The following is a 13,347-nucleotide window of genomic DNA, read 5'->3' as shown; positions in this document are numbered from 1 at the left end:
TATGTATTTTCATTAGATCCAGCTTGCTGATGATGTTATGCAAATCTTCCCATCATGAAGATTTTTTTTTGCCACTTGTTGTATCATTTTTTGAGAGAGATATGTTACTTCTTTGTGCTTTACTTTTCCTGTTTGTAAAAAGGGAACACAGAAGAACAGGATTGATGGGAGTATTAACGGGGTTAATATGTGTAAGGAGCTCAAAGCCATTTACTTCAGTGGCCAGTGATCCCTCAGTTAACTATCATGATGATGACGGTGGAAGATTTGTCATTTCTCTCAGTTTTTTTCTTCTATTGTAAAGTTATTTTATCAAAAAATAAATTTTAGGGGGGTCTGGGTGGCTCAGTTGTTAAGCATCTGCCTTTGGCTCAGGTCATGATCCCAGGATCCTGGGATCTAGCCCCGCATCAGGCTCCCTGCTCAGCGGGAAGCCTGCTTCTCCCTCTGCCTGCCACTCCCCCTGCTTGTGTTCCCTCTCTTGCTGTGTCTCTGTCTGTCAAATAAATAAATAAAATCTTAAAAATAAATAAATAAATAAATAAATAAATTTTAGGGCTGCCTAGCTGGCTCAGGTAGAGCATGTGACTCTTGATCTTGGGGGCATAAGTTTGAGCCCCACGTTGGGTGTAGAGATTACTTAAAAAAGTTATATTAAAAAAAAGAAAGCTTTTAATAAATAAATAAATAAATAAATTTTAGAATTGTAATATCTTCAGTGTGTTTTGAGTTTTCATCCATGTGTAGTGAACTTCTTTCTGCAGTTATGTTTTATGCCTTGAAGTCTGTTTTGCCTGATCTATACCAGCTCTTTGGGCTAGTGTTTGCCTGGCAAATCTTTCCCAAACTTTTATTCTACCTGTTTCTTTGTCATCATATTTGAATGGGTCCCTCAAAAATGGCATGTGGCTAGATTTCTTTTTCATCCAGTCTGATGGTCTTTTCCTTTCCCCTGGAGAGTTTGGGCTCATGTATACCATCTCATCTTGTATTCTCTTTGTCTCACTTTCTCTGTGTTCCCTTACCTCTTGCTCTGACACTTTTTGTTTCTTGCCTTCTTCAGTTTTGAAGTTTTTGTTTTTACTTTTCTCATTCTGTTTTTCACCTATATGAAAGGTTGGAGATTATGTATTCTCTTTCTGTGCTTTTATTGGTTGGCCTAGATATTTTAACATACATATTCAACCTAAACTACAAAGTAATTTGGAATCTTTACTAATGTTTTCCCAAACAACCTTTAACTAAACCAGCTCCCTTTGATTATTGCAGTTTATTTGTAATTATTTGGGGTTCCATTATACAAGTTAGGCTTTCATAATTTTATACAGTCCTCTAAGTGTGCTTTCTACTTTCTTTGTTCACCATTTCTTTTTGTATCTCGGATCTTATTCCTTCTTCCCAAAGGACATCCTTTAGAGGTGCCTTTAGCAGAGATTTATTGCAGTAAAATCTCAGTTTCTGTTTGATTGGAGTGATCATCACTCTCATTTTTGAAAGATTATTTCTCCATGTATACAATCCTAAGGCGATTGTATTCTACCTGGAGGAGGAACTTAATTCTTCCATCTTCTGGCTCTCATTTGTGTTAAGTAGCAATGGGGAAGAAGTCAGTGTGACTGTTAATCCTTTGAAGATAATGCCTTTTCCTCTTGGTAACTATGGAGATATATTTTTTGGTCTTAGTTCTTCACTGAAATTTCACTATAATGTATCTATCTGTGAATTTCTTTTTTATCTTGCTTTTGATTCGGTGAGTTTGTTTTCCACCGCGTGTCTATCTCTCATTCTGCTAGTTCATCTGGAACTCTGATTATTAGGTGTAAGTTAAAACTTCTACTCTGTATCCTGTCTGCCTATTAACCTGTATTTCCATTTCTCATCTCTTGGTCTTTCTCTGTTGTGCCCCATGTAATTCCTTCAGATATAATTTTCATTTCACTAATTCTTTCTTAAACTGTGTCTAATCTGTGGTTTAATGTATCCATTAGTTCTCTAATTTCAGTTACATTTTCACTTCTAGAAGTTCCTTTAGGCTCTCTTTAAAATCTGTGTAGTCTTTTTGTTATTTTCTTGTGACTTTGTCACATTTTCATGTCATATTTTACTTATTTAATATACCAATTTTATATTCTCTATTTAATTAATTTCAGCATCTACAATCTCTGTGGGCCTGATTCTTCAATTTGTTGTTTCTGCTGACTTGCTCATGGTGACTCCTTTCCTTGTGTATTTTTGTGATACATGCATTTCTGCTATAATACCATAAGTGCATTGTTGCAAACCTTACGTTCTGAAAAAATACTGCTAAAAAAAACCAAACAGGACCTCTGGGGGGAAAATAGGCCTAGAAACAGATCACTCAACAACTAGAGAACTTTGTAACCAGAACAACAACCCTATAAAACTGGGCATCTGCATCGAGCACTACAGCCCTTGTCCTTCAAGACGTGGGTCTTTCGGAGTATTAGGACCTTCAGAGATGTAGTTTCTTGGGAGCATTCATTTCTGATGAGACTACTTTCATCAAAATGAAAAATCTGATCCAAATGGTAGTTTTTGGTAGTTATCCATCGTTTTCACACAGGGGGAAATATCTTCCCAGTTAACATTAACATACTGTGAAAAATTGCATACAGACTAGCAAGGCTTTTATGTTGTGCCAAGGTCATAGTCCTATATTTCAGTCCTGTAAAAAGGTATAAATCACAGCAGAAAAACATGTGAGGTACAGAACAGACTGGGTGATTATGAATGTGTGTTCCTTGGGATTTTATCTGTGTCCAAGGTTTAAAAGGAGTTCTCCAGGGAGCTGAAATTCCCTGGGGTTGCTCTCAAGCCAGGACTGTGTCAATCTAAATTTCCAACTCGGGGTTTGAGATCCACACCTGCTGTGTGAGTTCTGGCCATTTGTGTGGTTCAGAAATTTCCATGATGATTTTTTTTTCCTTTGTTTATCTCCCTCAGGCCAGACCCAAGTTCGTTATCGGAAGTGCAGTTGCCGGGTCCAGTTATGGCTTTCGGACTTTCTGATAGGTCCTGGCCAAATTGAATTGTTCTCCTTGACTCTTTTTTACTATTTCCAAGGATATATTGTTTTTTCGTATCCCGAGAACATCATTTTGTTATTTTTACGCAAGTACCATTTACGTCCTCTCCAAGGATATGATAAATTACCCGATTTTAGCATCACAACTTCGAAGCAGTTAGAGCAGTGTCACAACATTGGAATTCATAAGTTCTTTTGCCTAAGAGTATGACTTAGAGCACTGTAATTTCCCCAAACAAATGGCAGTTTGACTGTTAGATCAGTGCTCTCAGAGCTTCATCACCAGTGAAGCCTCTCGTCAGTATCAAGCTGAAAGGATGTGATGTTTCAGTTTTTGTTGCTACATAATGTAATTTCCCATTGTGACTTCTGACAGTCTTTGAATCTAATATAAATGTCTTTCCCCCCAGTTTCAACAAATGATTAAATTATCCGACTGTATTAGAAATAACTCACCCTTTCTTGTACAGCAGTCAGCTCTGCACACTTGGAACGATATGACCGTGTTTACAAAGACATAACCCTTCCCACTGTCAGCAGGATGGACTTTTCTAGATTACATTTGGGTGTGATGATACAGGTGATGTGAACTATATGTGCATGCATCTTCTAAACTACTTAGGATCTGAGTTTGAGCCTGATTTTCTTCTTCTTCTTCTTTTTTAAATTAAATGCCCCACACTTATTCATAAGCACTTTGTTCAAATCATCTGAATCTGCCCAAGTCCATGTGGAGCATCAGTAGACTTGCTTTGTGTTCAGCATCAGTGTGTAGCCAGATACTTAGTAATTTGCTTACAAGAGGGTTTGTGTTGTCCTTGAGGCACCCAGTTTAACTAAAAATAAATATATGTTTGTAAAATAGACATAAGAAAAACTGGTAGTTTTATCTCTGGGCAAGTGAATAGATTTGGATGTTGTGAGGATGCCATGTTCCTCAGAGGAATGATGAGGGAAGGAAATAGCTCAATGGAATGGATTTTATTGGTGATGAAACTCAAGGAAGTATGCAGTCTCTTTTCCTTTGCCAAATGCAGCTGTTGGAAGGTTTTGAACTTGAAGACTTAACATGAGTTCTAGTGATTAGGAATTAGGTGATTTGGACTTGCAGAAGAACCAACATATGTTAGACTAGGTCATCCTGTGGCTCATGATCCATGTGCTTATGTTGAAAGTAAAACCAGACCCTTTCTTCCTCCCTTTTAATGAGGTGGAAAATATAGTCCTTACCATCTGTTTTGTAATAATGAGAAGTCAAAGGACTGCAAGGGAACATGGAAAAATCAAACAATATATGTCTTACTCAAATACAGGATTCTCTTGTAAAATAATGAGGATAAGGCGAAAGTATTTTATGCTGTTTACCTCCCCCCATCCCAGGCCCTCCTCAGACATGATCACTCTTGCCACTTGATATGTGTCCTTCTAGAATGTTTAAGATAGTTTTTTTATTGGGGCACCTTGCTGGCTCATTCAGTAGAGCATGCAAGTCTTGATCTCAGGGTCATGAGTTCAAGCCCCACATTGGGCATAGAGCTTACTTTAAAAAAAAGTTTTTTATTGAGGTGAATTTACATACAACAAGGTGGCCCCATCGTAAGTGGACTGCTCAATGAGTTTTCACACATATGTGAAATCATGTGCCACCACCTAACATAGGGGACATTTCTAGAACCCCAACAGGCTCCCTTGAACACTCCCCCGCTCCAAAGGTAACTATTATTCTGACCTCTATGATATGTTAGTTTAGCCTGCTTCTGTATTTCATACAAATTATTCAACACATATTCTTCTGTCTGGCTTCTCTGACTCAATATTATGTTTGTGAGATTCATATTTTTGTTGCATATGGTGCATATTTTTTGTTGTTTATGTTGCCCACTTGTGATTGCCATGTGGCATTCCATGTGTGGATATACCACAATCTGTTTATCCTTTCTTGTGTTTGTGGGCAATTTGGATTGCTTCCATACTGAGGCTAAATTAAGGAAAAATCTACCATGAACATATTTATATGTGGCTGCTGGTGGACATCATCTCTCACTTTTCTTGGGTAGATACTTGGGTGTGGCATCCTGGGTCATAGGTGTGTACCTGGCTCTGGCATGATGTGCCGCCACCAGGCTTGGCCAGCACACAGTCGGTGCCTGACAAGGTAGCTGTGTACCAATGGACACTCCTCTAGGGGTTGCTTCTCATCCTCACCAAGAATAGGTGTTTATCAGTCTTTTTATTTCAGCCTTTTGGATGAGTGCGGAGTGAAATCTGTAATGGTCTTAATTTGTGCTTGCATTTTCTGGGTAAAGGATGATGTTGAGCATTTTTTGAACCATGTGAATAACCTGTCTTATAAAGTTGACCAAATCTTTTGCTCATTTTAAAAATAGATTTTCAGGGCGCCTGGGTGGCTCAGTTGGTTAAGCGACTGCCTTCGGCTCAGGTCATGATCCTGGAGTCCTGGGATCGAGTCCCGCATCGGGCTCCCTGCTCACCAGGGAGTCTGCTTCTCCCTCTGACCCTCCTCCCTCTCATGCTCTCTGTCTCTCATTCTCTCTCTCTCAAAAAATAAATACAATCTTAAAAAAAAATAAAAATAGATTTTCAGGGCACCTGGATGGCTCAGTTGGGTGTCTGCATTCAGCTCAGGTCATGATCCCAGGGTCCTGGGATCAAGCCCCACATCAGGCTCCCTGCTCAGCGGGAGTCTGCTTCTCCCTCTCCCTCTGCCCCTCTCCACCCTGCTCATGCTGTCTCTCAGATAAATAAATAAAACCTTAAAATAAATAAATAAAAATAGATTTCCTTCTTTTCAGTGTAGAGGTATTCTTTATGAATGTGTATATGTATGTGTTTATACATATGTTCATAGGTATGTATATAATTATACAGTGTATTTTTATGTCTCACTTCTTTTGATGAGCACAGCTTACCAATTTTAATAAAGTCCAATTTACCAGTATATATTTTTTAAAAGATTGGTACCCTTTGTTTTCTGTTTAAAATATCTTTGGGGCGCCTGGGTGGCTCAGTCGTTAAGCTTCTGCCTTCGGGTCAGGTCATGATCCCAGGGTCCTGGGATTGAGCCCCACATCGGGCTCCCTGCTCAGCGGGAGGCCTGCTTCTCCCTCTCCTACTCCCCCTGCTTGTGTTCCCTCTCTCACTGTCTCTCTCTCTCTGTCAAATAAATAAATAAAATCTTTTAAAAAAATAAAATATCTTTACTTACCTCAGTAAAGCCTTTCGGTATGCCTTTAATTGTTAGGTGGGTGATGCTTTATCTTACAATTTTCATCATTGCTATCAAAATATTGTTGTATAATGGAAAAGCCTAGACAACCAGAATATTATTGTTTCCAAGTCACACATTTTTAAGGCTCATGCTTAGTTGCACAGAGAGACCGTCTCTCACTGGCCCCATCTCTCAGAAGCCCGGCGCCATCAGAACGGACTTGGTGCCAAAGGACCGTTGTTCCTTGACACTCTGAGCCATTAAACTCTTCATCTAGTCTCCCCCTTTTTTTTTTTTTTTTTTTTGCAGGTTTAGAGCATAGTGTGTAGACAAATGGGCAACTGATTACTTTTTAATGGAGTCAGTATTTCAACCTTTATGTAGTTTGGAGATTTCTTTGGAAGAATCAGAATTTTAAGTAACTATTCGTTTATTTTATAAAAATGTTTCTACTAATTCTTTTCTTGCACTTTGCTTCTGCTTGGTACAACTTTTTACCCAACTAAATCCTGAACTTGTCTATTTCTGTTTAAACATGGAGTTACCCTATACCTATTTTTGTTTTTTTTTTTTAATTTCAGGGAATTCTAATGGAATCATGACTTCATGGTCTCAGTCTCATTTTCAAAAAACATGTAACGGGTTGAAGAATTCCTAAGTTGCAAAGTGTTCATGTTCACCGTTCATTCCCTGACCCATTAGCCACCGACTGTGTGCTGGCCAAGCCTGATGGCGGCACGTAATCACACATTCCTTGACTTTAAGGAGCTTGCCTTTCAGTTTCTTCCTGGTACTCAACTCTTTGTTGTGAATTTTCCCGTTTGCCCTCTAACCAACTCTTCAGTGGCATTTTGGTGACAAAGCCTTTATAGTCAGGTTTTATCTGTCACTCTGCTTTGGAAGAATTACATGCCAGACAAACTTGGGTGAGGAGCAGTGCCTAATCTCTGCATTCTGATAGAGCCGCAGCTGGTTAGTGTGGTGTTGGGATGAAAAAGGAAAAGGTTATCAAAATGAATGGAATGTGAACTAATATTTCTGAACAGAGAGAACAGTGTTTTCTAAATGCATGCATTACACGGAGTTCACCCATGTCAGGCAATGAATAATTCCCTTTCTCTAATTCACCCTTGCCTTGTGACTGCTGGCTCTTACATAATTTCTAAATGCAAAATAGGATATTGTTTAACAAAAACTGCAGTTAGTGGTTACAAGTAGCAACAGTAATTGTTAGTGAGTTCCAGTTATGTTTTTAAACTCTGGTGTCAGTTTCTCCTTCCTAGAGGTCCAGTTTCATTTATCTTGTATGAATCTTTTACTGAAGTTTATAGGCAGTTGTTTGCCATGAAACAGTTAACATGGCTTCTTTATTCAAATTCATTGCAATTCTGAATATTGGCTAACCAGAGGAATTCTCTATAGGATGGGAGAAGTTTCCTTACCCGGCTTACTCGTGAGTGTTATATAACCTGATTTGAGGAAATGTTTTAAAAGTTAAATTAAATTCAAATCCCAACCATCAGCACTCGGAAGAGCGGGTCAGTTTCTCAGGGAGTTTGCATTTCCATTTCTGTGTAATATTATGGCTTCTAAATTACATGGCTGTGAACGTTCTTTGCTTTTTAAATTCTACAGAGATGTCCCTATTGTGAGGTAGATTAGGAACTTCTGAGCCACTTATGAATGAAGGTAGAATTGTAAGGAGTATGTGATAAAACTTCATGTTTCTGATTATAATAAAATACACGGCTCTTTTTTATATCATATGTTACATAATAGAATATTTTAAAGGAAAAATAAAATAATAATCTATGCTAATTTTAAATAAGAATGAAGGAATTACTTTGAATGATTATCAGTTTGATAATTATCTCAGTAAAATAAATGAAATGTAGTAGTTGAGGAAGGTTTCTTTAGTTGGAAGCCGTGCTGAGGACTCCGTAAGCACTGACAGGGTAGGCTTACTTCTATTCTAACTGAAGCCAGCTGAATAGCAGAGTGTTAAATTTTTTTACCATTTGGGGAAACAGCCTCTTGCAAGATGACTACTTTAGTCATTGTACGTATAAGGAATTGTACTATTAAATTTTTTCACTGCCCTTGCTCTAACTATGAGGTTTGACATCTTTATTGAACATGGTAATATCTTGAGTGCTTTTCCCAAATTTGTTTCATATCAAATGTCTGACTGGTTACCTGAAGGAATTGTTCACTGTAACAATTTAGAAAACAACCAAAAAAATTTTTTGAAAGAGGAAGTGGTTAGTCTGAACGCAGGAAATACATTTTGCAACTGCAGCTTGATCTTTTTTGGTTTAAAATGCTTTTTTATTTACGATGAGAGAAAAATGTGTACAATTTAAAAGAGACTCTCAAAAATGGATATTGTTGCTATAAGTGGATCAATGTTCAAATCAAAGATTCTAGAGAAAACACTTTTGTTATTCTCTTGTTTATGTCTCTATCTGTAGAGTTTATATTCTGTGTATTTTTTCTCTCAGTATGCCTGTATTAAATGAACATCCTGAATGGTTTTGGTTGTTTCTATTCTTAATATTTGTCCTGGGTAGTAATGGATATGTTTTCCTCTTTTGACACTTCACATGGGAAATGGAATTTAATGGAAATTTTCTCCAATTATTAGATGTGGAATAAATGTATTTATATTTGGAAACAGGACATAACTTTGATCTGTGTCATAAGTGAACATTAGTAGGATGAGTTTTGTGTTTTTTTAAAGGCTGTGACATTCCATGTTAGTTTTACCATTAAAAATGAATTTGGGGGGGCACCTGGCTGGCTCAGTTGGTAGAGCATGCAACTCTTGATCTCCAGGTCATGAGTTTGAGTCCCATGTTCAGTGTAGAGATTACTAAAAATAAATAAATAAATAAACTTTAAAAAAATGCATTTGTGATAGGAATGTTGAAACATGCAATTATTTACTACAGTTAAGTGTTCCACACAAAAGTATTCAAGTTGCATTCAGCTCCAAGTTTTAGTTCATTTGCTACCAATTGCTACTATCTCTATATTGTAAACCTTAATTTTCATTTACTTATTTCTGAAGTAAGTGGTTTTTATGCTAAAAAAATGGAGTTTGGTTAAATAAACATCCAAAAAGAAACAAGGAAGTCAAAATGTCAAAATCTCAAGAATATCAGGAATGTTGGGGGTGGAGGTGTTACCAAAAGTGAATTTATATAGAGATGAAATACTTCTGGGGCGCCTGGGTGGCTCAGTCGTTAAGCGTCTGCCTTTGGCTCAGGTCATGATCCCAGGGTCCTGGGATCGAGCCCCGCATTGGGCTCCCTGCTCTGCGGGAAGCCTGCTTCTCCCTCTCCCTCTCCCCCTGCTTGTGTTCCATCTCACTGTGTCTCTCTCTGTCAAATAAAATCTTTAAAAAAAAAAGAAAAGAAAAGAAATACTTCTGAAAGCCTCTTCAATGAAATAGTTCCAGTATGCATTATTTATTTACATTAAAATGTTGACATGAGAATCTGCCTTAGCCTTGTTTTAGTGTTCCTAAAAGCATAACCATTGACAAACTCCAAGTTAATCTGCAACATAGTAATGGAACCCAGTAAGACATTCTCATACCCCAGACCTGATGATTAAGATGACTTAAATAAAAATAATATGAATCTAAATATATATATTATATATGAACATATGAATATGCATACAAAATAAAAATGAATTAAATTCATAAAAATGATATTCACTTATTGATGTGTGTATGTGAGAGTGTGTGTAGCGTCAGACACTTGGCACTCACTGTTCTAAAGGCTTTCTTATGGCAACTCAATAAAATTATTTTATTTTATTTTATTCTGTTTTATTTGGGGGGTTGGGTAGGGGCAGAGGGAGAGGCAGAGAATCCCAGGCAGGCTCCATGCCCAGTGAAGAGCCCGACTCAGGGCTCAATCTCACAACCTTGAGATCCCAACCTGAGCCGAAATCAAGAGTTGGATGCTTAACTGACTGAGCCACCCAGGTGCCCTATCATTTAATAAAATATTTTAATTTTCACGGATAATGAATGGCCTGCTTGGCCAAGAGCTCGTTCTTAATCTTGCTACTACATAGTGGGTTCGGATCTTGTTTCTACCACTCACTAATGGTATTGCTTCATCTCTGAGCGTGTTTCCTAGTCTATGAAATAAGGATAATATTGTGCACCACAAGGGCTTGTTGTGAGGTTTAAGTGGAATGTGATACACATAAAGGAGAGGCCTATTTTTGGACCGCAGTTAATTGGTCAACACTGTTGTCATCATCTGTATTTTGCCTGTTTGTGTCCTTCTCTTTTGATTACTTCTGGCTCCTTCCTCCTGCGTCTTGCTCCTTTGACCTACTGTGAATCAGTTGATATTTTGAACATTCTAGGCATGTAGGCATTCCACAAGAATATTTTATTGAACAAATAATGCATAGCTTCAATAGGATTACAATAGGTACCTTTCATGAGGGCTCTTGTTAGCCAATAATGATGAAATGGAGAGACAAGGAAAACTTGAGTCCATTGGAGAATAAGATAGAGTATCATATGTTATATGCCAAACTGCATGGTGAAGATAATTAGAACAATAGCAGTTTGAAAAAAAATGGTTTATGAGATACATCGTATGTAAAATCACCCGACCCTCTGAGCAGCAAATACTGGGAGTTCAAAGTCGTTCATGGATTCTGCATCTGTAAAAGCTCTATGCAGATTACAGGTTGTTGAGATAGGCCTGAGGACAGAATTGGGGCGTGAAGATGAACGATGTGTAGAAATGGAAAAGATGGAGCAGACAGAGAGCAACTGAGTGGAAAGAACCCCATCCAGGGCTCTGTGGGAAACATGCTACCCATGTTGACCTGCCTGGTGGGACAGGGGGCTAAGCAGGATCTCCTGGAGAGATGAAATGAGAACAGATTATGACAGATATTAAAAGAAAAGCCAAATGGCAGAATGAACATGACCCTGATGAAATGCTATTGAACCTCCTTCTCAAAAAACTCACACTGGAAAAGTGCTTTATATTTTCTGAAAGGCTTTTAACCCCCTCTAGAATTCTTTTGGATAAAAAGGGTAAGGCTATAAGCTCTTGAATTATCATTAGCCTTAAGTGGCTACTAGATCATGTTAAATGAGCTCTTTACTGTTAACTGCTGTAGACATATAAGGCAGGGCCAGTGTTGTTACTTCTTACATATGATTCCTCTCTTGGTTACATTTCTTCCTTCCTGGATGATAGGTTGTTTTACTTTTTTTTCCATGAGGGTTTGTAAGTCAGTTCATTATTTGTCTGAAATGTCTTTATTTTGCCTTCCCTCGAGTGTGATAGTTTAACCAGGTGTAAAATTCTCAGCTGACATTTATTTTCTCTCAACACATTTTGAAATATCATCCCATTGTCTTTTATCATTGATCGTTCCTCTTGGGAAGTTGGCTGTCTACTTAATTGTATTCCTTTGTAGATATTTGACTTTCCTTCCCTGGTTGTTAAGACCTTATCTTTGCCTTTGGTGAAACACTATGATGTTTCAAAGTATACACTTTTTTATTTCTAATTTTCCTGCTTGGGGCTCAAATGGGAGTTTGTTCCTTTTGTAAATGTAGGAAAAGCTTTCAGGTGTTAACTCTTCAAATGTTGCCTGTGTTTCATTCTCTCAAATTGTTGGTTCTGGGACTCACAGTAATTGTGTGTGAAACTTATTTTATTCCAGGTGCCCCCTAACTTCGTTTTCATTCCTTCCCTTTCTTTATCTCTATATATTACATTTTGTGTAACTTTCTTAGCTACTTCATGAATTCTCTTCAGTTATTCTATTATTTAACTCACGTATTAAAATTTCAGTGACTGTATTTTTTATTTCTAGACATTCCATTTGGTTCTTTCTCAGATATGCTTCATCTTTATAATGTCTTATTTTCTTGTGAGTTCTATTGCTTCTTTTATTTCTTTAATTATTTTAAATATTCTTGTTTTCCCACTCTCTCTCACATAAATAAATAAATAAATAAATAAATAAATAAATAAATAAAATAAGTAAAATAAGGTATTAGAAAGGGAGGGCACCTGGGAGGCTCAGTCTGTAAAGTGTCTGCCTTTGGCTCAGGTCATGACCCAGGGTGCTGGGATCAAGCCCCACATTGGGCTCCCCAATCAGCGGGAAGTCTGCTTCTCCCTCTGCCCCTCCCCCATGCTCTCGCTCTCAAATAAATAAAGTATTTACATATTCTTGTTTTATATTTTCTTCCAAATTGTTCTTTTAGCTTAAATTCTTATGGTGATAATTTTTCTATTGTATCACCTCTCATGGTAGTTTATTCCCTTGTGCATTTATGATTATTATTGTCTTTTTCATATGAGTGTGTCTTCAATAGGGATGGTTTTTTCTCTGAGAATCTCATAAAAGCAGGATTATATGAAACCCAGTAAGATTTTATATTGGTTTCTTCCAGACAACCTGGGACTGCTTTTTATGTTAATTACTTGGGTCAGGAATTCTTGTACCATCTGTATAATACATACAAGTTTAAGATTTTGTTTCTCAGAGGACGCACTTCCTCTACTCCACCCCATAGCCTGAGACCTTAACAAGCTTCCTTGCTGTCTTGTCTGGTCACTAGAGAAGTTTTGTTAGGTGTCACCCAGCTTAAAGAAAAACAGAGAAAAATGAACATTGAGATTAAAATAAAGGGCCTGTGGTCTTATGTCTTGAACTCATTGATGAGATATGCTGAATACCACATGGAAGATGTTTAGTATTAAACCCTACTGATTAAACATCTGCTGTGACTTGGGTACTCAGGGTGAATAGCTGCTAACCTACCACCAAAAACACATCAGATCTCTTCAGAACAGGAAGCCTGTATTTCTTTTCTTTCCTTCGGGAATGTAACATGACTATTTTTTTTTCCTCTTCTGAGGAATGTATCTTTTCTAGAACGGCATTCCATATTTTTGTTCTTCACAGTAGCACCACGGCCATAGAGAATGATCGTTTGGGCATTAACTTTCTAGAATCTAGGCTGTCATTTTCAGCTGTATGTATCTGAAACCTTATGAGTGTCATATTC

General features: G+C 37.6%; 1 protein-coding gene and 1 long non-coding RNA gene across 8 annotated transcripts in view; both read left to right on the top strand.

Moving 5' to 3' along the window:
• The window catches only part of FNBP1 (formin binding protein 1), a 114,987-nt gene that overhangs the window by 59,084 nt on the left and 42,556 nt on the right, over positions 1-13,347 (top strand). The gene's annotated exons all lie outside the window — the stretch shown is intronic.
• On the top strand, positions 3,697-8,808 carry LOC145717147 (uncharacterized). Its single transcript, XR_014140198.1, has 2 exons — positions 3,697-5,486; positions 5,693-8,808. It is a non-coding gene; the product is annotated as an uncharacterized LOC145717147 (long non-coding RNA).

This window comes from Leptonychotes weddellii, chromosome 14 (assembly GCF_054177405.1).
Source record: "Leptonychotes weddellii isolate Sample4059 chromosome 14, ASM5417740v2, whole genome shotgun sequence".
Lineage (NCBI taxonomy): Eukaryota > Metazoa > Chordata > Mammalia > Carnivora > Phocidae > Leptonychotes > Leptonychotes weddellii.
Note: the sequence above shows the minus strand (reverse complement) of the source record. Positions and strands in the feature narration are given on the sequence as shown.